Source organism: Schistocerca serialis, chromosome 2 (genome assembly GCF_023864345.2).
Source record: "Schistocerca serialis cubense isolate TAMUIC-IGC-003099 chromosome 2, iqSchSeri2.2, whole genome shotgun sequence".
In the NCBI taxonomy this organism is placed as follows: Eukaryota; Metazoa; Arthropoda; class Insecta; order Orthoptera; family Acrididae; genus Schistocerca; species Schistocerca serialis.
In genome coordinates, this window is record NC_064639.1 from 173,376,722 (window position 1) to 173,400,767 (window position 24,046).

Sequence of the window (24,046 nt, forward strand, 5' to 3'; positions counted from 1 at the left end):
ACATGAGTGTACTTCTTATACGACACAGTGATAATTACTGTTCGTTCATATTTGGTACTTACATTATGTCTCCAACCTTCTGCAGGGCTACGTTATTTGTCATTTCTGGTTCTCACATTAGTGTACACATATTGATTCCAACATGCTGTTGCGTGAAATATTAGGTATGATGTCTGCGCACTGTTATTTGTAAATGTTACAAATGTGTTACACTTGTTAGTACTTGCTTCACTGATGTTTATAAAAAAGGCTGCTACTACTGCTCACACCTCCCCTTTCGTTATCTGCATCTGTATGCTATTCTGTATTATTCTCATTCTGGTTCTGAGACGTTACTATTTTTCTTTATTTCATTATAATTTCTTAGAAGTGGCTTATAATTTTCTCGTAAAATTTTTATTCTGTCCTGACGTGTAGTATCAATGTCTTATGTTTTGTGCTAACTTAGAGCATTGCATGCTTGAAGAAGCACCAGTTTCATCTTCGATTGGTTTTTTCTCCATAATATTTGTAAACATATACAGCTGCATGCCCTTTGACATGCGTACACTTTGCTGATGATCACTTGTAACAGAGATTTCAAATTGGGCATACCGCCTTTTCTGCAAGGATACTCGTTGCTTCTGCTTTTGTTTAGCAGTTCGGATCGGACCGTAATTATATGTTTTGCCTCACTGACATAAGCTGTGACATGTGATTTGTACTTGATGTGTTGTATGCATTAATTTATAGCTTGTACGTATAACCGTTTAGATTTTTTTGCATTTCTATTTCTTACATGCTTTGTTTGTATGTATACAGATATGTTTCAATAAAAGACCATTAAACAGCTCGCTAATATGTATTTTTAAAAAGTCACAGAAACACTGGCTGATTAAACCAGCAAATGGCGGCAGTGAAAACCTATATAAATTGACTGAATATTTTACGAAACAACTGTGGTGGTGGTGAATTGTAACGTTTTTTTTTTTTAAATACCTACGAGCTGTGCGGCACTACCTTCACAAAATAATCAACGCTGTTCTCCGCTTCATCATGCTGTCGGAAGATCGTTATCCGACGACTGGACCACAACTACTCGTCAATACCGATACCGTCCAAATTAATAGGATATGCCAGGCTTAGCCAGAAATCAAAGAAACTGAAGTGAGAGCTCCTGATGGCCAAGTGGTTAAAGAAAACAGCACTTTTGGCACCGTTTGGGAGAGGCATGAGAGCCCTTTATTTTAGTCTTGTTTCCACACAGAAACCGGTGCAGTGGAAATAGTACAGCGTGGTAATTCGAGGGTCGCGGGTTTGAGTTCCTATACATAAACTTTTCTTACTTTTAATTTTTACGTCACTTACACTGCAAATAAAGGGAAATAATGCTGATTACATTGTATTTATTAGTATTTTCATAAAGGAAAAGCACAGGACATTTGGGATCATAAGTATATTTCCAGAAAAGAATTCTAACGGGTGCACCAGAACATCGCACACAAAGCTATATCCAATTTTATCGTGCTACTCTTAACGATTTACACTTGCTGGAGTGATGTTCATGGTAAAAAAAAAGGGCCGCAGTAACTTCCCCGACATCTTACACTTGTTGTAAACGACACTTGTCCGCAATTACGTGATTGTTTTAAAGTTTCTATTTGTCCGCCTCGGCAGCTGCGCGGTCAACGCGGCGCATTGTTATCCGAAGGGACCTGGGTTCGATTCCCGGCCGAGTAGGTTTTCTCCGCTCGGAGACTGCGTGTTGTGTTGCCCTTACGTTACAGACCACAGAAGATGTTTCATAAATGAAAGAAGCGAAACGGGTACGGCAAAAAACTGCCTTTTATTTTGCATAAACGGAACGCACTTCAATGAAGTACAATATCTGTACCACTTTTTCGCTATCTCATCAGAAAAGTAAAACCATATACTACGCACAAAAAGGTGAATGCTCGAATTTTGGAGTACTAAAAGAAGCGACAGCGAAAAATATATGTTTTAATGTTTTCTGTTCCACTAATTCATGTTGTCGAATCTGTTCTACATAATTGCGTTGCAGTGACACTGTATAGGGAGCTGTCTGATGCAGACATACTTAGGTACACACAAGAGTTTGAGAACCTGTGTAAATGAAAAGAAATTAATCATACTGTCATGTATAAATTTTGTCTCCTTATGGGACTGATGACCTCAGAAGTTAAATCCCATAGTGCTCAGAGCCATTTGAACCATTTTTTTATCTTCTTATGAACATAGCACCAATATGTATATGCTGAATGGCAGTTTACACAACCACACTTGCAAATTTATCTGGCACTTCTGTCGGAAACACATCGTAAACTCGCGGAAGTTATCTCTAAAATAAAAGACTAAAATACCGTGTTTCCATATTTTTCGACAAATAAAGTGCCTCAAATCAATATGACATTTACAGTTATTCATTTTTCATATATATTTATGAAAAGCAACTAGTCCTCCTTTCACATACTTCTCTTTGCGACCGTAGCAACGACAGTATTGCACAATAGCTGCCACAAAAACTCACACGTGCAAAAACGTACGTAAAACAGGGCGAATATGAGTAACATTCGAGCTAGACTATTACTGCAACTTTGAGACGTGCAGTGTCGTCCCAAAATTATGCGATTAGCCCGGTCTAATGTTGAGAACATGCGCAGTAGCCTACGCTCACTCCAGAAATTTACATACTCCATGTGAGCGACGCGATATCATGTTCCCGCGGCAGCGCGGCACCCAATAGCGCTCTCGTTGAGTCGCAGCCACCGACCGAGCACGCGTTATCTCTGCCCTAGACACCCACAGACTCAGCTGTGCGCCTGATGTAAGGCGGTCACGTGACGTGGCGGCCGGCGCATTCAGCGGGACACGGCCCGCTCCTCGGCCAGTGCGTCTCGCGCGGTCTGGTGGTGCGGTGCGCATGCGCGCGGCAGCTAACGGCAACAACAACAGCTGAGCAGCGCTTCCGCCTTCTGAAAGCACGCTGCTTGTCCGCCGCTGACAATAGGTACAGTGCGCGCTCGCTCAGCGCCTCACAACTCTGGGGCTCGGAAAAAAAGCATTGCCTCTTACCTTCTCGCACGGTCTTTTCGTTATTGTTGGGTTGATGCGTAAGTTCGTAGCGTATGCTCATAAGTTAAATAAACTCAACAGATTCACATATCAGACAATTTATTGATCAATAATATATTCTCCTTCACTTTTTTTAAAAAGTCTGCCGACGCCGGGGCAACTTTTCAAAGCGACTGTAGAAATCACCTAGCTTTGAGGCGAAGAACTCGTCGATCCATGTTCGGAGTGCATTTTCATCTGCAAAGGAAATTTCTTGAACGTTTTTCGATAGAGAACGGAAAAGGTGAAATATCCGAGGGTGCAAGATCAGGTGAATAAGGTGGGTGAGGAATGACTTCTCAACTCTAGTATAGTGTTTATTGTCAGTCTAGCAGAAAGCGGGTGCGCGTAATCGTGGGGTAGGATCACTTCACACAGTCTTCCTGGTCGTTGTTCTTGGATTGCGTCTACAAGACGTCATAGTTTTTGGCCGTAAATGTCAGCAGTGACGGTTACACCTCCGGGAAGCAATTCATAGCACACCACACCGACGCTGTTCAACCAAATGCATAACGTTATTTTTCGTGCAGGTCTTTGCACGGGAGTTCTGCTTTGTTTGGGTTCAGTCATTCCTTTCTTTTCCTTGTGTTAGTGTAAAGACACTTTTTTTCACAAATTGTTCAAATGGCTCTGAGCACTATGGGACTTAAAATCTGAGGTCATCAGTCCCCTAGAACTTCGAACTACTCAAACCTAACTAACCTCACACACATCCATGCCCGAGGCAGGATTCGAACCTGCGACCGTAGCGGTCGCGCGGTTCCAAACTGTAGCGCCTAGAACCGCTCGACCACCTCGGCCGGCTAAAGACATTTTTTCTCGTCAGCAGTAACGATACGGGATAGGAATAGTCGATGTTGTTCATGAGCCAGTTGATAAGCAGAAATGAACATATGGCCACCCGATGATTTTTGTGATTTTGGCTTGGAGCATGCGGTACTCATACACTCGATTTCGGAACCTTCCGCATACCACGCAAATGCCGCGCTATTGTGGAGTGATCACAGTTCACCACATCTGTCAATTCTCGAGTACCCTGGTATGGATCATTGCGGATTAATGAGTTTAAATGATCTTCATCAAGTCAAATCCAGCCTCTGTTGGTGGCATACATGGTACAAATGTTTCCGGCTTCCTCCACTACTAACACTCCACCATTGAACTCAAACAGAAGAATACGTCCGAAATGTTCAGATTTCTCCATTTGTCACTCCATATTCTAGCGGCCACAGCTCCACTCACTATCTCCAAATGACCAAAAGAGACTATGTAAACTGAAATAGAAACAATGAACGACAAGTAGAAAAGACAGTCGATAAATAATCCCATAGCAACCGGAATGCCAACATGTAAAACAAAACCGCCACGAACTTGCGCACGAAATTAACAACCCAGTAGGTCTTGGAATATTCTCATTATATGCTGGATAGTTTGCTTAGAGGTCATATTACTGATAGCAGTGAATTTACATTTCTCATTTTATGCTCGTCACACACACACACACACACACACATACACACACACACACACACACATACATACACTAACAAGTCATTTACAACAACCATCATTTCAGAATTCTCTCCCAGCCATTCTGTGTGTCCATATTACTTTCATTGTCTCCTGATGCGATTTCTTTTCTACCCTCAGACCAAATGGTTACTGCCTTCTTGAGTTTTTGTTCCTGGCCGTTGATCAATTCGTGAATATTTATGCAAAATATTTGAACTTGTTTTCCTACTGTGTTATCGCTTGTCATATTACACCTACTCCAGACTGCGAGGTAGATTGATCGGTTTAGTTTCGTGATTTAAAGTAACGATTATATTTTTTGTTCTGACATATTTTGTTGTTTTGATCATTTACATATTTAATACCCCCTCAGTTTCTCTCGCCATCAAACGAGGAAGAAGAAGCCATGTGAAGACGATGCACACAGCTGAGTCAGTAGCTGTGTGGTCAACAGTGAGACTGGCAAGAAGTCGAGTACCTTTATAACATCCTTTGTATAACAGTTAATCGAATTACTGCGAAAAATAAAAATAAAATGTAAATTAAATAAAACATTCGGCCTTGTCTGCTTTGCTTCAAATTAGTTCCACTTGATTCAGCTTCGCAGTGCATCAACACAGAAATGTGTCTGCATTGCGAATCCGAAGAAGCCGCAAGAAAAAAAAATTTCTCTATCAAGGGTCATGATCACCAAAAGAGAGAGAGAGTAATATTAAAGGCTACTTCTTTTTAGGCCGTCTTTTAGTGGTTCATATAACTCCACAACTTATGTCTATTCATTTCATACGGCCATAGAATTTTCGCCTCCGGTTTTCCTTCTTTTCTTTTTTTTTTTTTACATCCGAAAATCTCCGAATACTATTGAATTGGCGTATTTGTTTTTTAGTTTTTTATAATCTGTATGTTTCTTCTTCACTCTCTTCTGAGCACAAGATTTTCCTCACTTCTTTTGGATCTTCCTGCCGGTTGATGCTATGTCTCTCTCTCTATTTTAAATGAACGTTTGAGCACCATAAAATATTATGTTTCAGCGAAGAAGATGTAATGATCTAGTTTTGCGTATCTTGTGCTGCAGTTTTTCATTTTTTTGTATAAATATATAATGAATCAATTTTTTGTAATGCATTTTATCACTACCGTCAAAAATCATTGTAGAGTTGCCCCCATGTGGATCAACCGCATTACAAGGTCTCTGGTCAAGGCCTTTCGATTATTTTCTGTCTGGATCATCAGGGCACAATGTGTGTGAGTTCCATGTCTGCTTGAACTAACACCGGATGTTCCCTGTCGTAGATACAAAGACTGGCAGCCGTGACTGGCCGTATCTTGTTTCACTGACGGGAGAGAGCAACGAAAATATTGGAAAATCTGAACTGGTTGAAGCTGGACTAAAGGCCCCTGATATCCAGAGCAAACTTAGATTGTTGCAATACTATTTTTCGGACATAACCTACAAAAAAATTTACCCACCTTCTATTAGTCCTACTGTGGCCACAATGATGACAGTAAATATTTCCCACCGGTAGCACACAAGTTCTAATTCTTTCCATGGTCCATCCATGACTGGGACTAGAGGAAAGAAAATGTACATACTGCCATGGTACTTTTATACTAATTTGTGCAGTACAGACGTCGATCTAGATTTTTTCATTTGCTCTGATCGTGTGGCTGTTGTCTGCTGCAAGAAAAAGGCGTTTGCTCTATTAAATGAATATCTTATGGGCAGTATTCGTACGCAAGAATTTAACTTGCGCGTAACAGATTCGTCACTCGCTAAGAGCTGGGTTCACATCCAATCGACATAAACAACAAAGGAAACTGAACTTTGCGAGTCAAAGAAATTAATTCCTGAAGATATGTTTTAACATGCGCTACAGAAGGAACTATAGTCCTGAAGAAGAACTTTGAAGCATTAGAGTGTGTGGACTTAAAAACTAATACAAGAATGGGACAAATATAATGACTGATAAGGTAATGTAGAACATTTCTGTAGAGGTAAGTGGCTTGGTGGAGGACCAGTTTTAGTTGAAGGCGCTATCTGGAACGTATCTCTTTCGAAACGCCGAAACTCGGCCCTATTGGCTACGTTAAGGTCGTTACACACATATAGTCCGAACCTTTATGAAAAAAAAAGTTTGTGGTAAGGACTATAGGACCAAACTGCTGAGGTCATTGGTCCCTTGGCTTACACACTACTTAATCTAACTTAAACTAACTTACGGTAAAGACAACACACACACTCATGGCCGAGGGAGGACTCGAACCTCCTACGGGGGGAGACGCGCCGGTCGCGACAAGACGGCATAGACCGCACGGCTACTCCGCACGGCGAACCGTTACGATTTTGCCAGGGACTCTAGGGAAGTTTTCCAAGCCGGTCGTGGCTTTGAACAGTTCACAATAGCGCAGCTGGGAAACCCTTTGGTGTCTGCCCGTGCGCTAGTGATGTACGCTACAAAGCCTCCGTCTCTTCATTTATTTATCTGTTTATTTATTCATTTATGAATCTCCATATGACCCACTTAGTCGTAGAATATAGATTAGTGTATGCCAACTAGAAAGTTTATAAACCAAGAATTAAATAATTAGTAGAACGCGAAACAAACAGAGAGCATACGAATCAACAATACACTGCAAAGAAAAGTTCTCAACAAATGTGAGGAACTCGTATACAGAATAGAAGGAATGAGCCATAATGAATCTTTTCGACTTGGATTTGAATACTTTTTTCAGTTTTGCTGGCAGCTTATTGAAAATGAAACCGCTGAATAATACACGTCATTCTGCACAACGCTGAAGGAAGTGTTAGCCAACTGTACATCGTCTTCCCGTCTAATGTTCACTGAATGAATGTTCTGTTTTTCTCTGAGTGAGTTAGTACTGTCAAAAACAACTGGTGTGGTGAAATATACGTACAGGGATGACGGAGTTACGATTCCAAGACACCTGAACAACAACTTACGCGAATTTCAATAACTGATACAGATCAGTCTGACCGCCCTATTCCGAGTTAAGATATTCTTGGTGCGTACACAGAATTGCCCCAAACTATAACACCACACTCTATGATATTGGCTACTCTTCAAGTCTCTCTAGCCTTTAAGGTTCCGTTATTTTTTTTTTTGTTTTCCTGTTGTCACTGAATCTGTGACCAGTGAACATCATAATGTTTCATCTATTAATGGAACGCTTTATAGTTAGATATGAGAACGAGCCCTCATTTGGCGGGTGACGAGAAGCGAATATCACGGCACAAAGTGACAGATACGTAAGGCTGTTAATACACTCGACAACCTGAGCCAAAGCCCACGCGAAATTATGTACTGGAGAACAGTAAAAATATCAGGACGCATATCGAAAAGATAGAAAGAAAATAAATGATGTAAGGACTTATTGAAGTCAGACCAGTACATCTTACTACCAGCCGAAATTTTGATACCTTATTAATTGTGAACGAAACACTTCGTCTCAGTAACTTCCTTTGGTATTACCTCTTTTCCTTTACCTCTGCATGACGAGGGTAAGTGGTTACACGTGTAACTGTGTCTGTTTATCGATGAAATCTTCTCAGATTGCACAGGGAACTAGAAATACGTTTTTATTACTGGAATCTAAAATTATTTTTCGCTTGCATGTCCTACAAATACGCCTTCTCTCACTTTTTCTTCTGATAGGCGAGGAAACTTGTCTCTCAGATACTTGAAAAACTGTTTGATTATGCACAACTTCATATATAAAAGTGTCAACAGGATCATTTTCCATGTCGAACAGGGATCTGCGCAAGGCGCACTACAAGCATTAGCATTTTCTTGCTGTCCAATTTATTCCAGGACAATGTTGCCCTATTATCTCATTTACACAACTGAGATTATATATCAAATTTACAGAGTGTATCATAATTATTGGTGTAAACGCATACAGTTGGATGTACACGATTCCCTAAGTAACGCTGGTCCTCAAACGAACTGTTTGCTAGATATTGTAACTTTTTTGGTTACCTGCCACCGCTGACTGGATTCTGTGGAAAAGTCATCTCATTTAGGAAAAGGTCGCAGTACTGTACAACATTAAGTAAAGTTATTAGAAATACTTTAACAGAATTACAGGTGTTTTGAAGGAACGCGACAACAGTGACATGACTGTACTCGCAGTTAAAGGAAGTGTTCAAAGTGTCGCCCCTGTACACAGAGGCAGGCTTGTATTAGTCGCCACAATGAGTTTCGAATCTTCAAACAGACCTGTAGCATTTATAACCTTATGACAAGCGTCGACTATCCTCTGCTCCAGTTTTTCAGCCGTATTAACCGGAGTGGTGTACATTACGCCTTTGAGGTGGCCCGAAACACAGAGATCCATGGGATTTAGATCAGGTGATGTTGGAAGCCACGTTACAGGTCCTCCTCTCCCAGTCCAGCTTTGGTCTATCGGTGCGTAAGATGTCTCACAATAGCAGAAAAATATGCCAATACTCCATCACGCATGTACCATATCCCGTGTCATTGCTCTAAGGGAACATCCTCAAGCAGTGTTGCAAGTGAGATGTGGCAGAAATCGAAGGTAATTCCGTCCATTGAGTTTTTGGTAACATACACGGCCCAATAAACAGATCACATTGTACCCCTAACCACACATTCAATGACAAACGTGGATAATGTGAAGACTCATGCAGAGCATACTGGCTGGAGCCTAAATGACTCCAAATGTGAGAATTATTTTAACTGAGCACGCCACCACAAATGAGCCCTGCTTCATCAGTGAAACAATGTTAGTATTAAACGTAGGGTTGCCCAGAACTTGCTGTTACAGGCACTAACAGAGCGTTAGGATTGGACCAAAGTGCGCCTCACTAAGACACTCAGCTCGTTGGAGATGGTTAAGTGTACATTGCGATGTGTTACTGTTAAAACACTACTTTGGCTCGTTCCATAAATTCGTGTGGCGAGTCTCCTCGTCGAGATTCCTAGAGAGTGTTCGACTGTTTCCAGCACAACATCTTCAAGTACAGGTGTAAATCGTGCAAGTCTACCCGCTCCCGCAGTGTGTGCAAAGCTTCCAGTTTCTCGGAAGCGCTGATGCACCCCAGTAAACGTTGGACACTTGGGCAACCTGTGCTTGTTGTTACAAGCGGGCAGCCTCCCGTATATTGCCGTTAGCCCTACCATACATGGAACGCATATCCGCATACGCCTCGGTACAGTAGTGTTCCATACGAGGCCCAAGAGAAAGACAAGCCGCGGCGCGTGCATCACGGAGGTAGTCCTGAACTCGCTCGCTCGCTCAGCTCAGCAGACAAAATGCGTTTCTAAACCTGTTAACTCGCAGCTGGGCGTGTAAGTACTAACGAGAATTGCATCTTCCACTGGACTCTGCTATTATGAAGTCTTACAGACTAACAGCACCACAACAAAATTTAATTTAAGATCAATACTCGATATAAATAGTATAACGGCTTCTTTATAGCATTTAGTCTCTTCTGCTTAACTGTGCTCATTACATGCTGGAAGTGGTGCCTTATGCAACTGATAAACATTTTAGCGTGATTTTATTTTTTGTTACGCCAGTACAGCCGTAACAAATTACATTTTAGCGTGATTTTATTTTTTGTTACGCCAGTACAGCCGTAACAAATTATAAGTAGGCCCATGGACTTCCCATCATTATAGGAGTAATAATAGTAAGATTCCATAATAGCGGATTCCAGTAGAAGATTCAGTTTTCGTTTGTACGGACACGCCTGGTTAAGAGTTCACAGGTGTAGAAACGTAGTTTGTCTGCTGATTTGAGCGAGATAGCGAGCGCAGGACTACCTTCGTGAAGTACGCGCCGCGGCCTGTCTTTTTCGTAGGCCTCGTTTCCATATTACCACCAACACTCGTACGACACAACTGGCGCTCCGCAAACAACGGACGTGGGTGTCACTCTGTGTAGTGAGCTGTCGTATCCATTCTGTTTACAGCTCCGCGTCTCCAAAATGTAAACAAAAACCAATCGACGGACCGGTGTGTGACGTTTATACAGAATCACATCAGCAGTGATTGGTAATCTTAAAGTCACTAACGTATCGCAAACAACTTATTTGCGGAGTTACGTTTACTGATACAGTATTCTTCTAGTATCGTGTCCTTTCACCTGTACGCGTTGACACAATTTATTATGATTAGGGAACGGATATGTAGATGAATAAATACTTTTTGTTCGTAGAGAAAAAACTGTAACTAACACAGAAATTCCGAAAGAGCATACACAAATCATATACGAAAATCTGTTTTACATTAAAATACATAATTATTTATATATTTTAAGTAAATAAACATTTTAAAAATTTCTGTTAAAAACATAATTTTTCACTTCTCTTTCTTTTAATTTTTAAATTTAGCAAAAACTCTCGAGCATAGACATATTATCAGAAAGGAATTTGAATGAACTTCTTTCGCAAATGTACTGACTTCCACCACACGTGGATTGATTCACTCAAAGCCCCGAAAATGGAAGCTGTTAAATAGAAGAAATTTAGAAGTGTGTTCGAAAAAGAAAATGGTGGACTTCATATGATGTGTGAAATTGCCAAGATTTTGGGAGGAGTAGTAGATGTTGGTGAAATTGAAAATGTGTGTACCGGAGACATTCCTCAGATAAAACGTGAAAGACTATCGTCGTGTGATGTTGAAAGCAACAGCTCCCAGTATCGTGCATTGTTTCGAGACAACCGACATTGATTTGTAGTGGAAAACTTGGAGAAAGTATTCGTGATCTACTGCAATAGCGGTTTGCTTCAGTCCACTAATGCGTTAGCATGACTTGTAACTGATTTTTCAACGAAAGTATGTACTTTTTACAATAGTGAAACAAAATATTTTTCTATTTTTGTGCATATTCTTATGGTTTTCCTACATAAAAATAATGTAATTTAAAGTTTTTTAGCACTTAAAAGTCCATTCCGTAATTATAATACACTTTTTATATCACAAAGATTGATAAAAATTATGTTTTAAATATTGAGTTTTAATTATGAAAAACTAATGGAAGAGACGCCTTTTTTAATCAAATTTTTATTCTAAAGTATCATATTATAATTTTAAAAATCACAAGAATATGTCACTTCCATTATAAGTTTTTTTTCATCAGTGGCCTATGGAATCGGCCGAGTGCCATCGTTATCTGAACCAACGTTTCAACGCGTGTCCTACACGGCATCTTCAGGCGATTTCAGCTGACACACGTTTAATCCTTGCATCTAGACAAGAGTTGTGAACCGAGTGATAGCGTCACATGAAAGCAACGTTTTAACGACTGCTCAAGAAAATGTCGAGGAGTTCAAACATTACTGCAAGATAATGTCTTCTTATGAATATTTTTTTTCCCCTCGTTTCGTTTACGGGAAAAACAACGTTTGTGAAATAAAGTTAGTGTGAGAGAAACTGTTTCTCTTAAATAGTCTCACCTTTCACGAAACTTTTGCGCGTTTTCTCGCGAACACAGGCCTAAGTTCCAATATTCAAATGTATGTGAATTCCTAAGGGACCAAACTGCTTAGGTCATCGGTCCCTAGACTTACACACTACTTAAACTAATTTATACTAAAAACAACACACACACCTATGCCCGAGGGAGGACTCTAACCTCCGGCGGGAAGGGCTGATCGTGTAAGTAGTTAGAGGTAATACTAAAGAACGAATACGTAAAATGTGTAGTGGGCAAGACGAGTAGAAGACGAAGATTTATTGAAAAAGTTGAAAAGTTCTGCAAACTGCGGTGCATATGTAGAACAAACAGCACGTAAAACGCTATTGCGATCAGTTCTAGCGTATTTTACCACCGTTTGGAGTACTCATTAAAAGTATGTGACTACAGGCACTCAACGAATTGACAGACCTATTCCTACGACTGTAACAGTTCTGCATAGTCTCTATGGAAGTGTAACGAAAATAGTCGGGATACTTAAACGCGAAAATTTGGAAAAAAGAACGGAAGGAAGATTAGGTTTTAAAGTCCCGTCGATGACGAGGTCATTAGGGATGGGACACAAACCCGAATTTCCGTTCGGAGCGAAATGGTGCAGTGGTCAGCACACTAGACTCGCATTCGGGAGGGAGACGGTTCAAACCCACGCACGGCCATCCAAATTTAGATTTTCCGTGATTTCCCTAAACCCCTCCCGGCAAACGCCCGCGTGTTTCCTTCTCCATCCCCAAAACAATCCGACCTTCTGCTGCATCACTAATGACTCTACGTCGACGGGACGTTAGGGATTAATCCTAATCTTCCTTTTTTCTTGTTCGAAATTCGGTAGGTTGGGGAAGGAGATGAGCAATGTACTTTTGAAAGACACTATCCAGGCAGTTGCTTTAGGAGATTTAAGGAAACCACTTGAAACCTAAATCTGAATATCTGGATGACTCGATGGGGATTCGAACCACCATCCTCTGAATGCGAGTCCATTGTCTTAACGCTGCTCTGTCACGCTCGGTTTTGGGTTAAAGGCGACGTTTCTCTCGCGAAACATTGCTAGATTAATTTGGAGAACCTGTACCCGACAGAAACCGTGAGACAGTGGTACTGCGTGGGGATCATTAAACTTGGCCACCTACAAAGGGATACAGAGACGTATTTTTCCCTCACTCGGTGAGTGAATAAAACAGGGCCGAAAAACGATAGAATTAGCACGAAATATCCTCCGACAGGAACTGTACTGTGGTTTGCGGGATATACACTATCAGATGAAAACATCCGGGCGCCCCTGTATAACGCGCAAATGGCCACTAGATGTCACGGGACGCGGACTCGACAGTAGGAAAGGAGGCGGAAACACTGTGTTACTAGTAGAGAAACAGCAACATCAAACTGGATCCCTAGGAAGTCACAAGTTGGACAGTCAGACGTAGGTACGAGGAAGGTAACTGCGAAGAAACTTTGAATAAAAGAATAAATACTTCGGTTGATCAACGAAAGAAGAAATTACTAAGGAAATGACAGGAATACAGAAATACAGCTCCGAGCCAGGTGGCGCAGTGGTTAGCACCCTGGACTCGCATTCGGGAGGACGACAGTTCAGCCGGCCGGAGTGGCCGTGCGATTCTGGGCGCCACAGTCTGGAGCCGAGCGACCGCTACGGTCGCAGGTTCGAATCCTGCCTCGGGCATGGATGTGTGTGATGTCCTTAGGTTAGTTAGGTTTAATTAGTTCTAAGTTCTAGGCGACTGATGACCTCAGAAGTTACGTCGCATAGTGCTCAGAGCCATTTTTGACGACAGTTCAAACCCGCGTCCAGCCATTCTGATTTAGCTTTTCCGTTATTTCCCTAAATTGCTTCAGACAAATACCGCGATGGTTCTTTTGAAAGGGCACGATTTCCTTCCATATCCTTCCCCAACCCGAGAATGTCTTCCGTCTCTAATGACACCGTTGTCGACGGTACTTTAAACACTAATGTCCTACACTTCCTCCTCCAGGAATACAGCAATAACAATCCCTTAGGAATGAAAGAAACCGAAAATGAAGGACAGCTAAATGGCTGAAAAAAAGAGGTCATCTTCGGAGGACTTAGCTTGCATATTGAAAACTCAAAACTACCTCCGATGAAATGGGTGGTAACATTAAGAGTGCAATGGTATGTCTATTGTTAAGTGCATAGAAGAGTGCGGCCTCTTAGAAAAGAGTGCAATGAACGCCTCTATGACTTGACAGGAGCAGGAATTGGAGTCGATATGGAAAACGTAGGGGATCCAGTTATAGAGTCAAAAGATCTCTCGAGACAAGGGCAGAAAACGTATACAACTTTCCATTGGAATTTCTAAAATTTTAGGTGGAAGTGGAAATCAAACGACTGTCATGTAGAAAATATGAGACTGGTGACATACCATCAGACTTTCGGAAAAATATCATCCATACAATTTTGACGACAGCAAGAGCAGATATCTCTGAGAACTATCACACCTTCAACTTAACAGAGCATGCATCCAACTAGTGACAAGGATTATATATACAAGAATAGAAAAGAAAATTGAGGATCAGTTAGATGACGATCGTTTGGCTTTAGGAAAGGTACAGGCACCAGAGAGGCAGCTCTGGCAAGACGCTTGACAGTTGAAGCAAAACTGAAGAAAAACCAAGACTCGTTCATTGGATAAGTCGACCTAGAAATCACGTTCGACATTATGAAATGGTGCAAGATGTTGCAAATTCTGAGAAAAGTAGGGTTAAGTTACAGAGAAAAATGGGTAATACAGAGTATCTGCAAGAACCAAGAGGTAAAAATAAGATTAAAAGACCAAGAGCGAATTGCTCGGATTAAAAAAGGGAGTAAGACAGCGATGCAGTCTTTTGTCCCTGCTGTGCAATGTATACATCGAAGAAACAATGACGGAAATAAAGCAAAGGTTCAAGAGAGGGATTAAAATTCTGGACGGAAGGTTATCTATGATAAGATTTTCAGTTGACCTTGCTGTCCTCGGTGAAAGTAAGAAGTAATTACGGGATCTGCTGACTGGAATGAACCATGTAATGGGTGCAGTGGATGGATTGAGAATACTCCGGAAAAAGACAAAAGTAAGGAGGAGCTTAACATCAAAATTGGTGGTCGCGAAGTAGACGAAGTTAAGCCAATGTGCTAGCTTGCAAGCAACATCACTTATGACGGACGAAGTGAGGAAGACGTAAAAAGCAGACCATCAAAGACAAAGAGGGCATTCCTGTCCAAGAGAAGTTAGCCAGTTTTCAAACAAAGACCTCAATTTGGGGAAGAGTGTCGGTTTGGAGCGCACCATAGTGTGAGGCATGGACAGTGGGAAAACAACGGAGATTCGAAGCATTTAAAATGTAGTGCTATAGAAAGATGTTGAAAATTAAATGAGCTGATAAGATAAGGAATGAATATGTTCTCCGCAGAATTGGCAAGGAAGGAAACTGTGGCGTCACAGCCAGACACCACACTTGCTAGGTGGTAGCTTTTAAATCGGCCGCGGTCCGTTAGTATACGTCGGACCCGCGTGTCGCCACTATCAGTGATTGCAGACCGAGCACCGCCACACGGCAGGTCTAGAGAGCCTTCCTAGCACTCGCCCCAGTTCTACAGCCAACTTTGCTAGCGACGGTTCACTGTCTACATACGCTCTCATTTGCAGAGACGACAGTTTAGCATAGCCTTCAGCTACGTCATTTGCTACGACCTAGCAAGGCGCCATATTCTTCAAGAATGTATTCTGAACAGATAATATTGTGAATCATGCATCGTCAAAAGCGACGTTCATCATTAATGGATTAAAGTTAAGTATCAAACTAATTACGTCCGCTTTCTGAATTCTCATTCCTTGTCATGTTCCAGACCTCACGTCAGTATAGTTCTTCACTCCTAACGCCAGCCTGCGTGAGCTAAAACGCGTGCATTTCGGCCTCCATTCGTAACACGGTGTTGGCTCTTCTGCCAACACAACAGAAACATATGGAAACACGGACAAGAGGAAGGGACAGGATGAGGGTACATGAGTTAAAACATCAGAGAATAACGTGAAAAAAAAGTCGGTCACGAGAGCTCACTGACTTGGAACATGTGCTAGTCATTGGATGTGACCTGTGTACCAAAGCCGTCAGAGATATTTGAATAATTCTGAAGCAGGAACAGTAAGGGACAGCCACAGCTAAACCAAGAGCAGGCAGATCTGACGGACAGATGCCAGTAGAAGGAGTCACTCGCGAGTTCCGCAGTGCTACCAACAGCCCATCTAGCACAGTGAATGTGTGTATGGAGTTGAAAAGAATGGGGTGCAGTGACCGAGCACCTGTGCTGAGTGACGCTTGAGGTTGCGTGAAGAGCGATGCCACTGGAAAGTGGATGACAAGAGACGAGTGCTTTGGAGTGATGAAACCTTTGGCAATCCGATGGTAGGGTTTGGGTTTGGCCATCGCCTGGAAAACGTTACCACCAATCATTCGTAGGGCCAACACCGAGTTACGTAGGAGGTGGTATTTCAGTGCAGGAGTGCTTTTCATCGCTAGGGTGAAGTCACCTTGTGCCGCGTAAGGAAACTCTAAATGCTGAAGAATACGAGCACATGTTACAGTATTGCTCACTGCGTGCAGCAGCAGAATGACAGTTCTCTGACTCTATGACTCTGTTATAAACTATCATCCCTGAAGTAATGGTTTGTGGATAATGAAGTTCCTGTAATGAGTGACATGCTCAGAGTCTCGACCTGAACTCAACGGAACGCCTATAGGATGGGTTAGAACGTCTACCCCTCTCTAGACCTCAACGTTCAACATCACTACCTTCTCTCGTTTCGGCTCTTGAGAAAGAATGGGCTGCCATTCCTCCACAGAAATTCAGACACCTCACTGAAAATATCCAAAGGAGAATTAAAAGTGTCATAAAACCAAAGAGCTGTTTGTAGAAGTGGAGCCTTCACGTACGCCTGAAGGAAGCAGCCGTGAGCGGATGACACCTCTTAATTTGAAGTACAGGGGAGAGGCAAAATAATGTGAGCACTTGTACTTACTTGGGAATGGTTTATTAATAAGGGGTTGGACCCCCATTTGCCCGTAATACAGATGCGATTCTTCTTGGAATACTGGCACATAACGATTGTATAGTCTCCAGTGGAATACTATGCAACTCTTCGATAAGAACCTCTTCTAACTCCTGTAGTGACGAGGGAGGTGGAAATCTGCTCCGGAGTCTGCGCTCCAATACTGCCCACAAGGGTTCGATAATGTTCAAGTCTGTGGAGTGTGCTGGACAGGGAAGGCATTGCAGTTCAGTTTCATGCTTCTCATAACACGATTGTACTGTCCTGTCTATGTGAATGGGAGCATTATCGTCTCGAAACATGTCGCCATTGTTGGAGAACAACATTTGAATCAAGGCGTGCACCTGATCACCTAAAATGTTCACGTAATCGTTGGCTGTAACACGGCCTTCGAGAGTAGTGATGGGACCAGCAGAATACCACGATGTAGCTGCCCACACCATCACACTTTCACCTCCACGCTTAATCGAGGGAATCAAAGAATCAGAACTGAAGGATTCTTTTGGCGTTGTCCAGACGTGAACTCGGCCCGATGTTGGAAATAACGAAACCGTTGACACGTCGGACCATATGACGTGTTTTCACTGATCGGTTTTCCGGAACGTGTGCTCCTGACACCATGTTTTACGCTTCTTTTTGTTGGTTGTCACTGATGTTTTCGATACAGCAGCTCATCTATGAATATTCGCTTTATGGAGCTCTCGGCGGACAGTGTCGATAGATACGGGGCCTCGAAGATGGCTATTGAACTCGGCAGTCGCTTTAGCCGCCGTAGTTTTGTGTTGTTTTGGGGGGTTGGGTTGACTTGGGGGAGGAGACCAAACTGCATCGGTCTCGTCAGATTAGGGAAAGATGGGAAAGGAAGTCAGCCGTGCCCTTTCAAAGGAACCATCCCGGCATTTGCTTGAAGCGATTTAGGGAAATCACGGAAAACCTAAGTCAGGATGGCCGGACGCGTGATTGAACCGTCGTCCTCGCGAATGCGAGTCCAGTGTGCTAACCACTGCGCCACCTCGCTCGGTCCGTGTTGTTTTGACACAATTTGTGTTAGCGTACGGCGATCTCTGTCATTTAGTTTTGCGCCCACACGATGATATCATACTATGTTTCGTGCAGGCTAGCACGACTGTTGAAACAGTTACTCTTGAAACATTCAATAAGTTGGCTGTCTTGGTTACTGATGCTGCAGCTAATCGGGCCACCACAATCTGCCCTCTTTGGAACTCCTGTTAGGTCTTTCATTGCACGTCGAACTCGGCCTCTGAACGCAAATACGAAGTGTGCACTACTCGTAAACAACCTGCACTGATGCGTAGTCCGTACTAAACACGCACAGTCCATAGCGACACGTGCCTTACCTCCATTGTTGACAGTCAGACGCAACCATCTCACTACCGACTACTGTTAACATTGTTTTGGGTATCCCCTGTAGCCATCACCGAAACTCACAAGACTAGAAAAATCACAACGTTAAGCTGGAGCGTGAGTGACGATGCAGTCGAGGACATCATCAGTATCTAGCCTACAGGCATTTTCCTTGGGGATTAACTCTGCGAGAGGAGATATCTATAGTTTAACAGGGTAGAACACTCACTTATTTAACGTATGATCGGTATTGTTATGACGTATATCGCACCTACTGGAGAAGATCAAGTACATCATTCGGAGCGTATGTGGTCTTCTTACATTTACATATTACGCTTTTGTAGTAAAGTATCTTTGCGTTGCGTAACAGCTTGCGCCGGACGTTGTTAGTCACTTCAGTTTCGATTTCTATCTGAGATGGATTTTGCATAATAGTTACTTTATAATACGAAATTGGCGATAGTAACGTTATTAACTGTATCCACAGCTTTCAGACTGCTGTCATTGTCAAAGAGATACAAGGACAACAAATAACAGTGGTAGTTAACGGAAGCAAATCGTACACTTCGCTAAGAAAAGCGCCCATACGATTTCACGGTTCATAACTGTTATGTGCAGAAAGTACGTCGTAAGGTATAAGTCAATGGTCGTTTATGAAGCAGAGGCCACAAAAAACTGCGTGGAAGGCTTTATCGTCTCAGATACGACTCTACGTTGTTGATGTCGGATGAAGAATGCTTAAACCAGGCCACTACAGCGCACAGGCTTTCAGGAGAGTAGCACGTGAAAGAATTCATGAACTGGAGCAGTAGGTTGTACAGAATGTGCGAGAGAAACGCAATTAAAGCTCGACAGCACACGAGGAGTTATCAGAATGAAGACGCCGAGATAAGAGGAATTTTCCAGCGGCAGGCGGCACAGAATTCAAAGCGAGAACGAACTCAGGTGTGCCGGTGATAAAAGGGGACAGGGATTGCGTTGCGGAGTAAAACAACGGTAGCTCAGAAAATCCTCGCGCCGTTTACAGTTTCATCTCATATGATCAGTGTGAATGATACTGCAGATCATTAGTTTAGATAATAACTCCAAAAATTTTAAGATCAAAGTAAACTGACGTAAAAAAATAATGTTCAATAATGGAATTTCAAGAATACAAATGTCTAGGTAACATATTTCAGTGATTAATATTGCAAGATCACAGGTTAATGTAATCGCGAGATAAGCCATTGTAAATATGAAATGCTGGTGCATTAATAATCGGTGTAGCTGCCAGAATGTTGAACGCAAACATGCAAATGTGCATACATTGTGTTGTACAGGTGCCGGATGTCAGTTTGTGGACTGGAGTTTCACACCTGTTGTCCGCAGCTCGTGGTCGTGTGGTAGCGTTCTCGCTTCCCGCGCCCGTGTTCCCGGGTTCGATTCCCGGCGGGGTCAGGGATTTTCTCTGCCTCGTGATGATTGGGTGTTGTGTGATGTCCTTAGGTTAGTTAGGTTTAAGTAGTTCTAAGTTCTAGGGGACTGATGACCATAGATGTTAAGTCCAATAGTGCTCAGAGCCATTTGGACCAGCCATTTCCACTCCTGTTGAACTTTGGTCGGTGAATACAGGGATGGTTAGTGCTGAGGCTGGAGTTGTCGTCTGGTGATGTTATTATACGTCCTCGACTGGAGACAGATCTGATGATCCAGCAGGCCAAGGCAACATGCCGACACTCTGTAGAGCATCTTGGGTTACAACGTTAGTATGTGGGCGAGCGCTACACTGTTGGAGAACACCCCCTGGAAAGCATTTCATGAATGGCAGCACTACAGGTCGAATCACCAGACTGACGTGGGATGACAATGAGAGTGCTTCTGCTGTCGTAGCAAATCGCGCCCCAGACCATAGCTAGAGGTGTAGGCCCAGTGCGACTAGCACGCAGACAAATTGGTTGCAGGCCCTCAGCAGGTCTCCTTGTAAGCAAAACAGCGCCCTCACTGCTATCGAGGCACAACCAGCTCTCATCAGAAAACACAACAGATCTCCACCCACCCAGTGAGTTCTCGCTTGACAACCTGAAGTTGCAAATCGGTGGTCTTGGGTCAGTGAAATGCAAGCTTCAGGGCGTCTGGCTCTGAGCAGTCCTTGAAGTAACCGATGTTTCACAGTTCGTTATGCCACTGTGATGCCAGCTGCTGCTCAAATTTATGCTGCAGTGCGTTGCGCCAGAACCATATGTCAGACACGATAGTCTTTGCTCAAAACAGTGCAACATAGCCGTCCCGAGTCCGGTCACCTTGTGACGTACATTCTCGTGGCCGCCGCTGCCCGCAGTCAGCGGCTACCTTCCTGCCAAGTCTTCCTGCAGTATCACAGAAGGGACTCCAGCAGTATCACAGAGGGGACTTCGAGCTTCTCGTGGCTCTATTTCACGGCTCCATTCAAACTGACAAGGGGAGGCCGCCAATTGTGAAATTCAGATTCGATTCATACTGCGCATAATAAAAGCTCATGGCCAGAGGCGTAATGTGGCAAAGCACCAAGATGCACTTCACAGCCGTTGTCGAGAAAATCGACAGTTAAAAGAAACCGTTGCGGTGAAATACTCTCTACGATTAATAATTGTCTACAGCGTCGTGGCCCAGCGGTAAGCGCTCGGGTTCGTAATCTGAAGGTCGCCGGATCGAATCTCGCGCTATGCAAACTTTTTTCTTTTAGTATTTGTTTTTTATAATTCAAATATATATATATATATATATATATATATATATATATATATATATATATATATATGAATTACAAAAAACTAATAATAATAAAAAAAATTGCATGGCGCGAGATTCGATCCGGCGACCTTCGGATTACGAACCCGAGCGCTTACCGCTGCGCCACGACGCTGTAGAGAACTATTAATCGTAGAGAGTATTTCGCGGCAACGGTTTCTTTTCACTGTCGATTTTCTCGACAACGGCTGAGAAGTGCATCTTGGTGCTTTGCCACATTACGCCTCTGGCCATGAGCTTTTATTATGCGCAGCATGAATCGAATCTGAATTTCGCAATTGGCGGCCGGCCTCCCCTTGTGAGTGAGGTGTTGCTAATGGCGTCCTTGTCCCCTTCAAGCCATTCTTGGCTGATGTCAGCTCACCACGTCTTAGTTGCAGCGTGTATCTGAAGCAAACGTGATTTCCATATTCATAATGGCGCGACTGGCGCGAAATTTGAATAGACATTATCTTTCAAATGTAGAAACACGCCTTCACAACTTTCGTTTATGTTGCAGAACTCCTTGGGGTTGCGATATTTTTTCCGACAGCGTATGTTGAACTATTAGAAATTCTTTCCACCGTAGCTTGACGGCTGTTGGCTTTCGCTGACTGGTCACTGGCTGTCTTCTTATGGCAGAAATTTCGCATCAATAAATTTCTGGCCGATGATTTAATGGAAAATTCCACTGGGCTTGATGTCCACCACTCTGATGTGAAGTTATTATGACATTTTTTTATCCTTTGAATAACATCGGGGATAGGCTACAACCCTGTTTCACTCCCTTCCCAACCACTGCTTCCCTTTCATGCCCCTCGACTTTTATCCCCATCCAATGAACCATAGACTTTGCCGTTGGTGGGGAGGCTTGCGTGTCTCAGCGATACAGGGAGCCGTACAGTAGGTGCGTAGGTGCAACCACAACGGAGGGGTAACTGTTGAGAGGCCAGACAAACGTGTGGTTCCTGAAGAGGGGCAGCAGCCTTTTCAGGGTTGCAGGGGCAACAGTCTGGATGACTGACTGATCTGTAACTTTAACCAAAACGGGCTTGCTGTGCTGGTACTGCGAACGGCTGAAAGCAAGGGGAAACTACAGCCGTAATTTTTCCCGAGAGCATGCAGCTACACTGTAGGGTTAAATGATGATGCCTTCCTCTTGGGTAAATTATTCCGGAGGTAAAATAGCCCCCATTCGGATCTCTGGGCGAGGACTTCTAAGGAGGACGCCGTTATCAGGAGAAACAAAACTGGCGTTCTACGGAATGTCAGATTCCTTAAACGGACAGGTAGGTCAGAAAATTTAAAAAGGGAAATGGATAGGTTAAAGTTAGATGTAGTGGGAATTAGTGAAGTTCGGTGGCAAGACGCACAAGACTTTTGGTCAGGTGAATACAAATTATAAATAGAAAATCAAATTGGGGTAACGAAGGAGTAGGTTCAATAATGAATAGGAAAACAGGAATGCGGGTAAGCTACTACAAACAGCATAGTGAACGCATTATTGTGGCCAAGATAGATACGAAGCCCACTCCTACCACTGTAGTACAAGTTTATATGCCAACCGGCTCGCAGATGGCGAAGAAATTGAAGAAATGTATGAAGCGATAATTCAGATGTGAGGGAAGACGAAAATTTAATAGTCATGGGGGACTGGAATTCGAGAGTAGGAAAACGAAGAGAAGGAAAAGTAGTAGGTGAATACAGAATGGGGGTAAGGAGTCAAAGAGGATGCCAGCTGGTAGACTGTTGCGTAGAGCATAACTTACCCATAGCTAACACTTGGTTTAAGATTCCTGAAAGAAGGTTGTATACATGGAAGAGGCCTGGAGACATTGGGAGGTTTCAGATACGTTATATAATGGTAAGACAGAGATTTAGGTACCAAGTTTTAAATTGTAAGACATTTCCAGGAGCAGATATGAACTCTGACCACAATCTATTGGTTACGAACTGTAGATGAAAACTGAAGAAACTGCGAAAAGGTAGGAATTTAAGAAGCTGTGACCTGGATAAACTGTAAGAACCAGAGGCTGTAGGGAGTTTCAGAGAGAGCGTTAGGGAACGATTGACAAGAACAGGGGAATGAAACAGATTAGATGAAGAATGTGTAGTTTTAAGAGATGAAATAGTGAAGGTAGCAGAAGATAAAGTAGGTAAAAAGACGAGGGCTAGTAGAAATCCTTGGGTAACAGAAGAGATATTGAATTAAATTGATGAAAGCAGAAAATATAAAAATGCAGGAAATGAAGCAAGCAGAAAGGAATAAGAAATTCTCAAAAATGAGATCGACGGAAAGTTCAAAATGGCTAAGCAGGGATGGCTGGAGGAGAAATGTAAGGTTGCAGAGGCGTGTATCACTAGGGGTAAGACAGATACTGCCTAGAGGAAAATTAGAGAGACCTTTGGGGAAAAGAGGACCACTTGTATGAATATCAAGAGTTCAAATGGAAAACCAGTTCCAACCAAAGAAGGGAAAGCAGAAAGGTGGAAGGAGCACATAGAGGGTCTATACAAGGGCGATGTACTTGAGAGCAATATTATGGAAATAAGAGAGGACGTAGATGAAGATGAAATAGGAGATATGATAGTGGGTGACGGGTTTGACGGAGCACTGGAAGATCTGAGTAGAAACAAGGCCTCGGGAGTAGACAACATTCCATTTGACCTACTGTAAACCTTTGGAGAGCCAGCCCTGCCAAAACTCTACCGTCTGGCGGGTAAGATGTATGAGACAGGCGAAATACGCTCAGACTTCAAAAAGAATGTAATAAATCCAACCCCAAAGAAAA

General features: G+C 42.8%; 1 protein-coding gene across 2 annotated transcripts in view; it reads left to right on the top strand.

Annotated features, from left to right (window-relative positions):
• The first annotated feature begins 2,889 nt into the window (after window positions 1–2,889).
• The window catches only part of LOC126456884 (neutral ceramidase-like), a 511,604-nt gene continuing 490,447 nt past the window's right edge, over window positions 2,890–24,046 (top strand). For both annotated transcript variants that reach the window (XM_050092711.1, XM_050092713.1), the window contains exon 1: window positions 2,890–3,007. The gene's annotated coding sequence lies outside the window, so the exon portion shown is untranslated. The remainder of the gene's footprint in view (window positions 3,008–24,046) is intronic.